Source organism: Equus caballus, chromosome 26, assembly GCF_041296265.1.
Source record: "Equus caballus isolate H_3958 breed thoroughbred chromosome 26, TB-T2T, whole genome shotgun sequence".
NCBI classification, from domain to species: Eukaryota; Metazoa; Chordata; class Mammalia; order Perissodactyla; family Equidae; genus Equus; species Equus caballus.
In genome coordinates, this window is record NC_091709.1 from 9,644,462 (window position 1) to 9,660,571 (window position 16,110).

The 16,110-nt window shown below is 36.7% G+C and overlaps 1 protein-coding gene across 2 annotated transcripts in view; it reads right to left on the reverse strand.

Moving 5' to 3' along the window:
* HTR1F (5-hydroxytryptamine receptor 1F) overlaps positions 1-16,110 on the reverse strand; it is a 150,363-nt gene that overhangs the window by 76,386 nt on the left and 57,867 nt on the right. The window contains exons 3-4 of one of the 2 annotated variants that reach the window (XR_011432821.1): positions 6,594-6,752; positions 409-5,825 (exon numbers count right to left, since the gene is read on the reverse strand). The exons of the other annotated variant lie outside the window; for it this stretch is intronic. The gene's annotated coding sequence lies outside the window, so the exon portion shown is untranslated. Of the gene's footprint in view, positions 1-408; positions 5,826-6,593; positions 6,753-16,110 lie in introns of those variants that run through there. 2 annotated transcript variants of the gene reach the window in all.

Here is a 16,110-nt window from a genome sequence, read left to right on the forward strand (position 1 = left end):
GATTCGGGGAGAAAAAGCAAAAAAAACAAAGAAGCTTGGCAATAGTTGTTAGCTCAGGTGCCAATCTTAAAAAATAAAATTAGAAACCTAATGATTAGTGACATTGAGCATCTTTTCATATGCTTTTTGGCCATGTGTGTATCTTGGGAAAATGCTTATTTAAATCCTTTGCCCATTTTTAAATAAGGTTATTTGTTTTTCTTTCTATTGAGTTGTAGGAGTTGTCCCACGTATGTGGTGACAGTCAAGTAATATTGTACAACTGAAATCTCACATTGATGTAAACTATTATGAACTAAATTAAAAAAAGAAGAAACAAAAAAAACCCCAGAAAACAATACAAACAAAATAATATATTTTGGTTATAAACCCTTTACCAAATATATAGTTTGCAAATGTTTTCTCCCATTCCATAGGCTGTCTTTTTAGTCTGCTGGTAGTTTCCCTTGCTGTATAGAAGTTTTTAAGTTTGATACAGTCCCATTTGTCTACTTTTGCTTTTATTACCTGTGCTGTTGCTCTCACATTGAAGAAATCATTGCCAATCCAATGTAATGCAGCTTTTCACCTGCGTTTTCTTCTGGGAGCTATAACTTCAGCTTTTATATTTAGGTCTTTAATCCATTTTGAGTTAATTTTTGTATAGAGTAAAAGGTAAAGGTCCAACTTCATTCTTTGTATGTGGACCTCTAGTTTTCCCAGTACGTTTGTTGAAGAGACATCCTTTCCCCATTGTGTGGCCTTGGCACCCTTGTTGAAAATCATTTCACCATGTTGGAAGGCTTATTTCTGGGTCCTCCATTCTGTTTCAATGATCTATATGTGTGTCTTTATGCCAGTACCGTACTGTTCTGGTTAATGTAGCTTTGTAATATCCTTTGAAATCAGGGAGTTTGAGGCTTCCAGCTTTGTTTACCTTTCTCAAGATTCTTTTTGGCTATTCGAAGTCTTTAAAATTCCATATGAATTGTAGGAGTTGTTTCTATTTCTGAAAAACATGCCACTGGGATTTCGATAAGGACTGCGTTGAATCTTGCTTTGGGTAGTGTGGAGATTTTAATAACATTAAGTCTTCCAATCCACAAACATGAGATGTTTTTCCACTTATTTGTGTCTTTAATTTCTTTCAGCAACATTCTATAGCTTTCAGTGTTCAAGTCTTTTACTTCTTTAGTTAAGCTTATTCCTAAATATTTTATATTCTTTTTGGTGCTATTGCAAATGAGATTGTTTTCTTAATTTCCTTTACAGATTATTTGTTGTTAGTGCATAGAAGCTGAGTGGATTTTTGTATATTGACTTTGTATGTGCAACTTTACTGATTTTGTTTATTAGTTCTAATAGTCTCATGTGGAATCTTTAGGGTTTTCCAAAAGAAGATCATGCCATCTGCAAACAAAAGTAATTTTATGTCATCCTTTCTGATTTGAATACCTTTGTCTTACCTAATTGCTCTGGCCAGGATTTCCAGTATTATGTTTAATAGAAGTGGCTTTGTTCCTGACCTTAGAGGAAATGCTTTCAGTGTTTCACTGTTGAGTATGATGTTATCCATGGGCTTTTCATATATAGCCTTTATTTTATATATAGCCTTTATTATGTTGAGACAATTTCCTTCAATTCCTAATTTGTTGAGTCTTTTTGTTTTATCATGAAAAGATGCTACATTTTGTCAAATGATTTTTCTGCATCAGATGAGATGATCATGTGGTTTCTGTCCTTTGTTTTGTTAATTTGGTGTATTACATTGATTGATTTTCATATATTGAAACATCCTTGCATTCCAGGAATAAATCCCATTTGGTTATGGTGTATGATCCTTTTAACGTGCTGTTGAATTCAGTTTGCTACTATTTTTTTTTTGAGGATTTTTGCATCAATATTCATCAGGGATATTGATTTGCAGTTTTCTTCTCTTGTGATATGGTTGTCTGGTTTTGGTATCAGGGTAATGCTGGCCTCATATAAAGAATTTGAAAGTGTTTCCTCCTCTTCATTTTTGGGAAGAATTAGAGAAGGACAGGTGTTAATTCTTCTTTAAGTATTTGGTAGATTTCTCCAGCGAAGTCATCTGGTCTTGGGCTTTTCTTTATTGAGAGGTTTGTGACTACTGACTCAATCCCCTTACTAGTTATAGGTTTGTCCTGATTTTCTATTTCTTTATGTTTTAGTCATGGTAGGTTGTATGTTTCTAGGACTTATCCATTTCTTCTGGGTTAACTGATATTTTGGTGTATAATTCTTCACAGTAGCCTTTTATAATCCTTTCTTTAAAAATTTGCTTTATTGAGGTTTCATTTGTTTGAAACGTTATATAAATTTTAGGTGTACATCATTATACTTTGAATTCTGTATAGACTGCATCATGTTCACCAACAAAAGTCCAGCTTCCATCCATTCAAAAACAGCAGAATACACATTCCTCTAAAGTACACATGGAATGTTCTCGAAGATAGACCATGTGTTGTGAAACAAAACAAGCCTCAATAAATTTAAGAAGATTGAAATCATATCAAGCATCTTTAATGACCACAATGTTGTGAAACTAGAAATTAACTACAAGAAGAAAGCTAGAGGGGCCGGCTCCATGGCTGAGTGGTTAAGTTCGCGCGCTCCGCTGTGGCGGCCCAGGGTTCAGATCCTGGGCGCCGACAGGGCACCACTCGTCAGGCCATGTTGAGGCAGCGTCCCACATCTCACAACTAGAAGGACCTGCAACTAAGATATACAACTGTGTACGGGGGGGTTTGGGGAGATAAAGCAGAAAAAAAAAAAAAGATTGGCAACAGCTGTTAGCCCAGGTGCCAATAAAAAAAAAAAAAGAAGAAAGCTAGAAAAGCCACAAATATGTGGAGACTAAACAGCATGTTACTGAACAACTATTGAATCAAAGAAATCCAAGGAGAAATCAAAAAATACCTGGAGACAAATGAAAATGAAAAACCACCTACCAAACCTTGTGGGATGCAGCAAAAGTGGTACTAAGAGGGAATTATATAGCAAAACAGGCCTACCTAAAGAAACAAGAAAAATCTCAAATAAACAATCTAAAATTATACCTAAAATAACTAGAAAAAAAAAATGAAGCCCAAAGTCAGCAGAAGGAAGGAAATAATAAAAATCAGAGTGGAAATAGATGAAATTGAGACTAAAAAGACAACAGAAAAGATTAATGAAACTAAGAGCTGGTTCTTTGAAAAGATAAACAAAATTGACAAACCATTAGCCAGACTCACTAAGAAAAAAAAAGAGATGGCTCAAATAAACAAAATTAGAAATGAAAAAGGTGAAATTACAACAGAGTCCACAGAAATATGAAGGATTGTAAGAGAATACTGTGAAAAGCTACACCAACAAATTGGATAACCTAGGAGAAATGGGTAAATTCTTAGAATCATGCAACCTCCCAAAACTGAATTGAGAAGAAATAGAGAATCTGAATAGACCAATCACAAGTAAAGAGATTGAAACAGTCATCAAAAACCTCCCAAAAAACAAAAGTCCAGGACCAGATGGCTTCTCTGGAGAATTATAATCCTTTTTATTTCTGTGGCATCAGTTGTCAAGTCTGTTCTTTCATTTATAATTCTTATATTTTGTCTCCTTTTTCTTCTTAGTTAATCTAGCTAAAGGTGTGTCAACTGTGTTGATCTTTTCAAAAAACCAACTCTTAGTTTTGTTTATTTTTTCTATTGTTTTTCTATTCTCCAGGTCATTTATTTTTGCTCTATTCTTTACTACTTCTTCCTTCTGCCAACTTGGGCTTACTTTGTTTTTATTTTTCTAATTCCTTAATGTATAAAATTAGGTGTTTATTTGCATGGCATGTCTTTTTCCATTCTTTCATTTTTAGCCTGTGTGTCATTAAATCTAAAGTGGGTCTTATAGACAGCATATATTTGGATATTGGTTTTCATCTATTTAGCCACTTTATGTCTTTAGATTGTGGAGTTTACTTAATTTACATTTGAGGTAATTATTAATAGGTAAGGATTTACTATTGCCATTTTGTTAATTATTTTCTATATTTCTTGTAGCTATTTTGTCTTTCTTTTCCTCTCTTGCTATCTTCCTTTGTGTTTTTTGTAGTGCAATACTTTATTCCTTTCATGTATCTTGTATAGGTATTTTCTTTGTGGTTACCATGGGGATTACATAAAACATCTTATAGTAACAATATATTCTAAACTAATAACAACTTAACATCAGTTACATACAAAAACTCTACTCCTTTATATCTCCCCTATTTTATGATATCGATATCACAAATTACATATTTTTTATATTTTGTACCCATTAACCTAATAATATAGTTGTAGTTACAGGCATACCTCGTTTTATTGTGCTTCCCTTTGTTGTGCTTCACAGATATTGTGTTTTTTACAAATTGAAGGTTTGTGGCAACCCTGTGTTGGGCAAGTCTATTGGTGCCATTTTTCTAACAGCATTTGCCACTTCGTGTCTCTGTGTCAAATTTTGGTAAGGCATATACATTGTTTTTCTAGACATAATCCTACTTCAACTTAATAGACTACAGCAGAGTGTAAACATAACTTTTATATGCACTGGGAAACCAAAAAATTCATATGACTTGCTTTATTGTGATATTTGCTTTATTGTGGTGGTCTGGCATCAAGCCTGCAAGATCTCTGAGCTACGCCTATATTTTTTTATGTTTTATCTTTTAAGTTCTATACTAGAATTAAAGTGATCTGCACATCACCATTACTGTGTTACAGGATTCTGTATTTGTCTATATGTTTACCTTTCCAGAAAGCTTTGTATTTTTACATGCTTTCATGTTGCTGTTTAGCATCCTTTCATTTTGACCTGAAGGACTCCTTGTGGCATTTCTTGTAAAACAAATCTAGCGATGAACTCACTCAGCTTTTGTTTATCTGGTAAAGTCTTTAGTTCTCCTTCATTTTTAGAGTATGATTTGCTAGATATACTTGTATCTATTATTTCTCTGGTTTACTAATAATTTAAAAAGGCAAGACCCTATGAGGTCCATCAAATGATAGACCAGAATGTTTCTCACAAGTAAATGTGCACTGATGCTCAGTGAGGTAAAGCTAACTCCATATGGAATGCTAGATCCTTAAACACATTTAATTGAACTCTACACTAGTTAAAGTAGAAAATGCTAATAATAAATAAAATCTTTGTTTTCACTTTACAGACACAGCCTTAACACCAGATAGAGGTTTTTCTCTAACTCTCTGGTGAGCCTATCTATTTTGGAGTTGCATTTTATTTACTCCTTACCTAAAATACATACTTTGAGAAATTTCAATCATTTTATGATAATATAGGTAGATAATATTTCACGTACGAAAACAAAATGTAATAAAAACTATCAATATCAAACATCAGTAAGGTTAAAAAAATATTTTAAGAAAAGCTGCTCCCAAGATTTGTGTCACACTAGCGCTTTTCTCTATGTGTATCCTCGTTAGCCAAGTGCTTCTTTGCGTCTTCTTCATTTTCTAAGCAGATCACTTGATGTGTTATCTATCACATGCAAAAGAAAACCACCTGCTGACTCAAATCCCATCAAGAGAAAAAGACTACAGGATTAATCTGATTAGTTCTTCATAATATTTCCTGAATTTATTAAATGTTAATCTGAGCAAAATTCATTTACTGCATTATAAAAAAAAAAACCCAAAAAAACCAAAGTAAAAAGAGCTAGAACAAACAATGAGATCCAACAAGTGTCAGAAACCTCCAAGCGAAAAGCCACGTGGAAACCAATTCATCTTCTACAGAAAGTGTCAGAAACTGTCCATATTTTGCTTGATGAATTGATGTGGCTGATTAATCTGGTAAGATGAGAGGAGAGAGCAAAATGCTAGAGTTAGAGCAAAAACACCAGAGAAGAAAATACCAAATGGAAACGGAACTAATGAGACTTCTAAGACAAACCAGATCATAAACCACAGCAAAATTGTTATATTTACTCTGGCCTGTAGTTTATTCCACTTGTGCAGCAGAACCGCTATTTAGGTATAAGCCTTTATTTAATGATTTAGATAAGAAAAAAGAGCAGCTATAAAATCCACATGTGGAATAGTTTTCTGATGAAACTACAAATGAAGGCCAGTATTATTTTGTACAAAGTGGTACCATTTGAATTCTTTACCATACTGCATTTCCTCCAGTGAGCAGAATTAAAGCACTTAGAGCAACAGGAAGTAGAATTTGACATGGTTTAACCAAAGAAACTCCAAGCAGCATGGAGGAATTGACACATTTTCTTGGATAGTACGTGTCCAGCTTCTCACAGTGAGCCATTTATGCTCCTTGGGCATAAATACTGTCTGCTGGGCACTTAGAGATAGGGTGTAATTGATCTTCTTGGAGTATCTATTTTACTTTGAGGTTTTTGAATAAGTGTTTTCAGTTTTTGCCCCCTTAAAACATTTTGTCCCATATTAGAGCAGATAAAATGAGTTCCATTTTTTTTTTCCATTTTAACTATTCTGGAGATTCTGTGTGGGTGTGTGAGAAGACAGAGAATGTGAGAGACAGAGGGGCTAAGGCAAAATATTTTAATGCGCATTTTAATGAGAAATTAGAAAATTTGGTACCTCTATGTTCTCTAAGAACTGCCACATTCTCATCAAGTGGAAAAATCCTGGTGTATATTTTGCCAGCATCACTGACCCAACAGAAAGTGCTAATGTGCTGCCACCGGTTGAGATGAGCTCAGACAAGGGAATTTCATCTTGTATAAAGGATGCCATGACCTGGTGTTTGAAAAAATACCTTGAGATATTACAAGCTAGTACTATAATTGTTTTTGTTGTATTCTATATTAAAACAACTCTCAAGTGTTCACTTCTTGCAACAATCATATTGAATCAATATTTTGTTTATAAACTGAATTGTCTAAGCTTTCACTTCAAGTTCAACTGGTATTCTTTACAGAAATATCGCTCAGAGTGGGGTGGGGACAAAGAAACTTAGAAAAGTGATGTACGTTCCATGCTTTACACTTCAGTAACCCTGCCCCCTGACACACACACACACATGCATGCACACATGCACACACACTTGCCCTGTGCACACCTCTCCTAACCCAAACATTTCCCCTCCCTTTTGAAATCACTGGCCTAAGAGAAACTCTAGTGAACAAGTGTAAAAAGTCAATCACCCATATTTTACATAAAAACCATAAAAGTCTTTTTTTACAAGTACAGACAGAGAAATCTTGGCTATAAGAAACAAAATAGTAGAAAGCATATGAAACTGGCAAGCACCTTGGTTTTTGAAATGCCCCTCTAGGTCACTTTCTGAATTCCCTTGTAATGCGAAGGTCATACAGCGTTGGAGTAAATCTGGAGATGTCCTGCAGTATAGATGAGGATGTGTTTTAACATGCTCAAAAGACATTTTGAAGCAGCTGGTTGTTTTTATGTTCAAAGTATTTATGATTTTGCTTATGGATGCATTATAACCAAAATTAATTGCCTTGACTCGTCTTTCTCCAGCCAGGCTCTGATTCCAAAGTTATGTTCTGACTAGCAGCTAAATCTTTACCCAACGCATAAACATTCGGACTCTATGTCAGATGGCACTAGCTCAGAACATCTCAGTGCAAAAGATCTGCTTTTGCATTGGAGGGTCTTACTTTGAACATTCTAATCAGGAATAGTGGGCAATTATTTGACACTTCTTCAGGACAATGGATTATTGATTTATTAGAGTTATTTAAAAAATTGTTCTTAGTTCTCATTTTAGTGAGAAACTGCCTGGATTAAGCAAGCTAGGAAAAGAAAATTTAATTGGAAAAATGTTCTTGGTTTACATGATAACGGTAACTAAGTATTGGCATGGATGTGGAGCAAATGACTCTCTCATCCACTACTGGTGACTGTCATCAACTTTCTGGTGAGCCATCTGTCAGCATCAACTGAACCTGAGCATCCGCAAACCCCAGGTTACAGCGGGTCCACCCCGGATATATATGCAACAGCAATTTGTACGCATCAGCACTAAAAGCCACACACTAAAATATTTATAGTAGTTTGTCTGTAACAGTCCCAAACTGGAAACAATCCAAATATCCACTCAAAGTAGAACAGATAAATAAAGCATATTTTTGTATGCAAGAGAACACAATACACAATGAAAATAAATGAGCTACTGCTACACGTAAACAATATGGATGATTCTGACAAATATTATGTTGGGTGAAAGGAGCCAGACACACAAAAATCAGTGTGTTATGTGATTCTATTTACATAGCTCCAGAAGAAGCAAACTAATTGGTGATAGAAGTCGAGACAATTATTAGCTTTAGGGAAGAGGGTTTATAGTGACTGGAAGACAGAATAAGGTGATTGTCAGTGGAACTAATATTCTATGCCCTGATCTGGATGCTGGCTACCATGGTATGTTTACTTTGAGAGAACACTTTCATCAAGTGGTAGATACGTGATTTGTGCATTTCATTATATATATATAGAATTTCAATGAAAATATTTTCCTAAAAACATCCAATAGAAAGAGAATGCATCAGGTATAAAGAAATAAAGTTAATATTATTCAAAGTAAGTCATACAAATGGTGATGCAAGGTAAAAAGGAAACATTGTTCTAGTGGAAGTTAACATATTGAAGCAAGTAAATAAGGTCATCAACAGTTTTAAAAACGAATATCAAGGCGTCTGGCATCACTAGAGAGCTGAGGCCAACCCTCAGATCAAACTTCATACCAATCTTCACACAGTTAACAAGTACATAGTTTCTGTGAAGAAAAAAAGCATCTACATGAAGACACTGGAGAGTGTCCAAAAGCAGACAGATACTGGAAGGAAATAGACACTTGGTAGAAGGGAATCACATTAAGTGAGTTTCCCATATATATGACTTTTCAACCGACAACAGGCACCAGACTTCACCGTGTAAGGCAGCTAAAACTTTATTAGAAAATCCACAATCTTACTGGCTTGAAAAACCCGAGAACAGAGTTTGAATCAACCATAGTCACTCCCAGAGGTAAGGCGAGATCTCAGAAATGAGAGGGCCTATGAGAGAGAGAGCCCTGAATTCTACATGTACACCTAATCAGTTCTTTGGTTGATCTGAACAACACATCTGTGGGGAAACCCCTAGCAGCACAGCTAAGGCTAGAAGGAATGAACTGAGATTTGGGCTGTTGCCATTGCGAGGGAGAGAGCTGCCAGTTTAAACTGGCTATGGTTGGCTGAATAATGGCCTTTCAAAGACGTCTACGTCCTAACCCTTGGAAACTGTGAATATGCTACGTCACATGCCAGAGGGGAACTGAGGCAGGAGATGGAAGTAAGGCTGCTAGTCGTCTGACCTTAAAAAAGGAGATTTTTCTGGATTATGTGGGTGGGTCCAATATAATGACAAGGGTTCTAAAATGTGGAAGAGGGCAGCAGGAGAGTCTGTTTGAGAGATGCAATATGAGGAAAATTAGACAGCCATAACTAGCTTTGAACATGGAAGAGGGCTATGAGCCAAGGAATTCAGGTAGCTTCAAGACACTAGAAAAAGAAAAAAATAGATTCTCCCTTGGGGGCCTCTAGAAAATACTGCAGTCTTGCCAACACCTTTGTTTTAGTCCAGTGAGAACCATTTCAGACTTCTGATGTCCAGAACTGTAAAATAAATTTGCATTGTTTAATCTGTTAGGCTTGTAGTAATTTGCTATAAAAGGCATAGAAATCTAATACAGATTTTGGTACTGGAAGTGGGGTACTACTATAACAAATACCTAAAAATAAGGAAGTTGTCTTAAATTTGGGCAATGGGTTGAGCCTGGAAAAATTTTCAGGAGCATTATAGGAAAAGCCTAGATTGCCTTGAGCAGACTGTTAGTAAATATGGATGTTAATGACCTTGCTAAAGAGGACTCAGAAGGAAATAAGAAACATGTTATTGGAAACCGGAAAAAAGGGGATAGATAGTGGCAGAAAACAATAGAATTGTGTTCTGTGGCCATATGGAAAGTAGAACTTGCAAGTAATGAGCTAAAATATTCAGCCGAGGAGATTTTCAAGCAAAGTATTGAAGCTGTGGCCTGGTTTCTTCTTGCTTCTTAGAGTAAAATGTGAGAGAACAGAGATAAGATGATGGAAAACTATGAAACAGAAAGAATTAGGATTCGATGACTTGGGACATTCTCAGCCTATCCAGATTGCAACAGACACTAAAATTAAGAGATTCGCTGTCAGGAAGGTGTGCTCTAGCAAAAACCAAACAACTGAGAGTGTGCCTGGACAACCTTTTGCTAATCCTTCCGAAAGACTGAAAACTATTCCTACACATTGAAAATGGAGTTTGCTGGTTGGATTTCCAAATTGCCCGGGACTGGTGACCTAGCAAGAATTCTATATCCATTGAAAATATTCTTAAAGAATGAAGACAAATTAAAGACATTTTCAGATAAAGAAAAACCAGGAAAGTGTGTTGCAAGCAGATCTGCATTATAGGAAAATGCAGAAGGACATTCTTCTGGCAAATGGAAAGTGATATCTGATAGAAGCTTTAATCTTTAGACAGGAATAAAGCAAATCAGACATGGTAAATATGTTGGTAAATATAAGAGTCTATTCTGTCCTCTCTTAATTTATTTAAAACATAAATAAATGTTTAAAGGAAAATGATGACATTGGATTGTGCTGGTTGTAATATATAAACGTAACACTTATGAATAATGTAAAGGATAGGGGAGTAGATGGACCTATATGGTCACATGGCTTTGACCTTTTACATGCAGTGTACTATATTAACTCGAACTAGAAGGTGAAAAGTTAAGGAGGGAGGCCCTAGAAGTGCTCATCTAAAAGTAATCCAAAGAAGTATACCTAAAAAACAATAGATAAAAATGAATCTCACCAAAGGCTTAGGGAAACACAAATTCATGTAACTAGAGCATCTGTCGACAGGAATCAGCCATCTAACTTTCACAGTGCAATAAGAAAGAGCTATTTTCGTGTTTTCTAAAATATTTATGAGCTCTATGGCCTTAAACTCTAGCAAGAGAAATTTGAATCTGATATAATAAAGACTGTAAGGCATACTGAATACCGCCACCCTACACAAGGACAGCAAATGGCTTAAGAGGCTACCAAAAGTCAATCATGATTGTCGTCTATTGATGGCAATGCAGCCCTTTTAAAGGCAATCATTTTGACTTTTTCTTCTAACCGAAGATTAAAGAAACTTGTCATTTCCAGGAGGTAAAATTCCTCATCCTAATTTTTGTGACTCTTTTTCAAAATTTAATTATTTAAGCTTCATTCAAAACAGATTTAGTATTCACAGTGATAAGAAGAGTGAAAAAATGTTCTTCTTAATAGGCGAACCAAATTCCTACTAAAACCCGTGCAGCCAGCTTCTCAATGTTTTGCCCACAAGCAAAAGCCCAAATTTCATAGTTTCGCGGGTTCTGAATTGATAATAGTATTTTATATGTAAGTCAGAGTAAGTCACTCTGGCAGTTTCTTTGCAGTTATTTATTTGACTTCTCAGTTAAATTACATATGAGTCCAGAGGTTTCTGAGCACAACATTCAAATATTGCAATTATATGCCATGCCCTCATGCAATCAAACCAAGACTGTACTGTGGTTAGACTGAGATAAAAATTCAATAGCTTATTCTGATTCTAAGCCTGGATCTTAAAACTGAACAAATGCGTTTCTCGCTCTGTGTATTTATTACATCACTGATGCTTTAGAGGGAAAAGTTGAATATACAATTCAATCTATAGTTTAGTTTATCAAAGCAACTGAGAATGACTCTGAATCTAGGAAATAGCAGCAATCAGTAGAGGAATAAAGGGAAAATTCTAAAGAAGGAGGCCTGTCTGAGAGCAGATGGGGCCTGATGTCAGAGTCCCAAGAGAGAGAGAGCACTGAAGAATTCCTAGTTCAACCTAATGTTCTCCCAAAATTACAGCCCAAGTACATTATGCCTCAATTAAATAATAACGAAAACTGTCAGCCACTATTTCAGTGGCACTCATGCATTAACACATTATAGAAGTACCCTTGTCCTTATCAACTGGTATAGTAAGTTAAAAAATACAGCTGCTGGTTTCAATCTGGACAAGAGAGTTGATTTCACAATCACTTATATTTCATAAAAAATTTTCTATTTTTCACTTTAAAAATGCGTATGTTACCTAAAATGTTAACACAAAATAATATATTCAGAATAATTATTGAGATACACATTCTCAGAAAGGTTCTATATCTACGCAAAAAATTTTCTAAGTTATCTTCAGTATCAAATATGTACTTTACATAAGTGGTCCCGTCTGAAAGCCTACGTCCTTAATAACCCCGCTTTTAATGAAAATTCTTCATATTCCTCTGTTTTTGTTGTTGTTTTCATGTTTGGTTTGGAATCTATTGGGTTTCTAAAGAGTTATCAGTTTAGGCCAAAGCATTATAAATATTCATGATTTTGGTCTCTGGATGAAAATTTACAGAGTAAGAAATCTACTTTTTTCCAGGTTTATTAGGGACCAGACTTGGAATGTGAATGGAAATTGAGCTTATCTCAGTCACAATTCAGCATCCTTTTGCTTTCACCAGGATGAGGCCTCGGCTGACGGGATAAGTTTGAGCTCAGTGGTGCATGCCTGTGTAAATGCAGTGAGAGAGGCAGAGCCACGACCGATACGGAACCCACTCTGCCTGCAAACCCTGTGCCTCTCGTGTGCTGGCCACACCGATGTCACAACTTCAGCAGCTTTTCACTTCACTGAGCACTGCTGACCTACAAGCAGTGTGCCAGGCTGCTCTGACACACAAAGGTAATTTCCTGAGAGGGTCACAGTTTAGTCAATATGCTTTCATTGTGCGGTGTTTGAATGAAATTAGATTTGGTAAATATTAAGTGCCTTATTATGGGCAACCATGCTGGGGTGCTCAAAGATAAAGTGATATAATCCATCTCCAAGTAGCTTCCAAACCAATGAGAACTGTACCAGTTATAGCAGAGTTTTAAAATCAGGGTAAATTTAACTATATATGAAGCAACAATGTCAATCATATGTACCAGTTACCTAGTCAACTATATGTAAGATACCTCTTTGAGTACTACCAGCAGATACACAGGAAGTCGGTAGAAACAATAGAACAGCATGTAATTTACTTGCAAAAGTAATTATGCAGAAAATAATTCCAGGAGTTTAGAGAAAGAGGAGACTCTTCGATGTTAAAGCACCTGTTGAGCTGGGCAGAGGTTAGTACATGCCGGCGAAGAAAGGCCTGGTTCCTCTGACAGAAGGACATGCATGGCAGAAGGGCTTTCTAGAGCAGTGCTGGCCAAATTCTAATGTGCTGAACCAAGCTCCTAGGGATCCTGTTACCGCGAAGAGTCTGATGTAGCAGGGCTGGGCTGGGTGGAGGGTTTATCCGTCTAACAAGCTCCCAGGTAAGGCCAATGGTGCTGGGTACACAGACTACCCTTTAGAGAAATTTACATCACAACCCCTTTCCAGCCTGTCCTCTCTGTAGAAGATAGAGTTAGACTGCTGTCTGGCACGTGAACAATGGTGTTGCTTTGGGAGTAAATATGAGAGCAGTAGGTGACATAATTCCCTAGCTGCAGAGCATGGAGGAAAGATTTGCCTCCTTTAATCTTTGCTCCAGTGATTCCATGGGATTGTAGCTATAAAAAAACCAATCAATGTCATATGGCTCTAAAGATGGTGATTTTGGGTTCTACTGGAGAAGCAGCAACGTTCTGTTGGTACCTCATTCCTGTTGTCTGTGTAGTGACACACAGCATACTAAGAAACCAGCTGGACTGGTTGGCCACCTCCAGAAAGCTGAGTCCAGCCAGTTAAGCAGCAGGCTGTCCCTTTGCCATGGACTGACCATTTGCATGAGAATAACATGCTATAGCAAAGGGCAGCAACAATACATTCTTGTGACAAAACTTGTAAACCCAATGAAGGAAATGCACCATTGAAGAGGGAAATTCACCAAAATCTAAGTGTTGTAACCACTTGTCTCAGATCCATGATTTTCACAGCCTTGGTTTGCAAAGGAACCAGAAGTTGTTTGACCTATTATAAAGTGCTTTTGCGATAAATCATCTCTATCATTCTTAACAAAGATATCATGCTTGGTTTTAGTAAAAAGGAGGAAGTCTACACAGAATATATCATTGTTGTAAAAAACACAGAACATCGATTTTTCTTAGGTAAAATTCATTTTACAGGTAATTGCAGTGTTTGAAAGAACTGAAATTACATCCACAAACATGGTGCTTCAGGGTCCTAAAATATAGTGACATTCAAGAAAGAGGTCATGGGGAACATGAGATTGGAAAAAATCTTTAATGGGTAAAATATGGACAGGCAAACAGGTGAAATGATGTGAGGGCATTTTATGTTCATAGGAAGACAGCCCAAGAGGCAGCAAAGCACAAAGAAAAACGCTGTCTTCCCTGCTAACCAATGTGACACGCTGGCTGAGAGGGAGGATCCACCTCCAATACAGACAGTTACGACTGAGCAGATGTTCACAGGGCATCACAAGCCTCAGTAAAATAGGCCTGCTCGGGCTTGGGCACAGGCCTGAGGTACCTAGACTTCGACAGTGTTCTGTACTGGGCTTTGCTCAGTGAAAGCGGAAAGAGGGAAAGGAAAGTTGTCTCCTTTTACCACTGCATTCCTTACCAAAGCAGAAACAGAGGAACAGTGCACTTTATCATTTTTCTTGTCTTTTCTTCTTTCCTTTCTTCTTCCTCCCTCCCTTTCTTTCTCCTTTACAGCATTAGAATGCTGAGGAAATTTAGTTTAATAATAAAAATAATAATGATATTATCACACTTTGTGATAGGCACAAGATAACCCGAAAGATGCGCACGCTGTAATCTTCAGATCCTGTGAATATGTTACTTTACTTGGCAAGAGGGACTTTGCAGACGTGACTAAGGGGACAGACCTTGAGATGGGAAGATTATCCTGGATTATCTGGGTGGGCCCAATCTAACCACAGAACCTTTCCCAGGTCAGAAAAAGCAGGAGAAAGTTGAAGTCTGAAGAGGACTCAGCTGCCGTTCCTGGTTTTGAAAACGGAGGAAGAGGCGCTGGAACCGAGGAATGTGGGTGGCCTCCAGAAGCTGGAAAAGGCAGGGAAACACATTCTTCCCTGAGCGTGGAGGTGGAATGCAGCCCTGCCAAAACTTTTACTCTAGCTTAGTGAGGTCTTGTTGGACTTTTCACCTACAAAACTATAAAATAATAAGTTTGTCTTGTTTAAGCTGCTAAATTTGGGGTAATTTGTTACAGCAACAATTGAAAATGAATATGCACTTCTTCCACATATATTAAGTCTGACAAGAAGAAAAGAAACTGATATTGTTTACAAAATTAGTTTACTTCAGGCCTACCATTTACACTGGACTTTTACAATGACCTTATGAAATATGTATTAATATCCGCAATTTAAAGATGAAGAAATATAGGATAATTTGCCTAGCCTTTATTCACTCACTCACCTATTCATCCACTCTATAAAAAGTATTAATAGTCTATAATATGTAAGATGCTACATTAAATGCTAGGGGATATGGTAGTAAAAGAATGATGCTAACATAATTTATCCCCAATTGCCCTTACATTTTGTTGGAGAAGAAAGGCATTGAGCACGTAATTAGGGGCTAGATCAGATGAAGCAAGAGAAGCTGGGTAGGAGAAAAATGTCCCTGGGCAAATCTATACCACGTCTAGAGATAATGGCAAGTTTAGAGTATTTTAGTAACTGAAACAAGTACAGAATGACTAAAAGAAGGGAGGAATGGTTTGGGGTGGGGCTGAAGAAGCAGGCAAACGGTGGCCCTGGATCTTAGTGACAATGAAAAATGTTATTTATCTTATCTTAATAGCAATGAAAAATGACTGAAGGATTTTAAGCTAATGTGTGACTCAAAATGGTTCACATTTTAGAGTATTCCTCTGGTTGCAAGAGGATAAATGAATTGGAAAAGAGATAGTGTGGAGTCTTCCTGGACAATTGAAAGGCTGTAGTGGTGACCGGGGAAGGGTGATAGCAATGAGGAGAGAGAAATCGATACATTCAAGAGACATTTAGGATCGGCATGGACTTGAC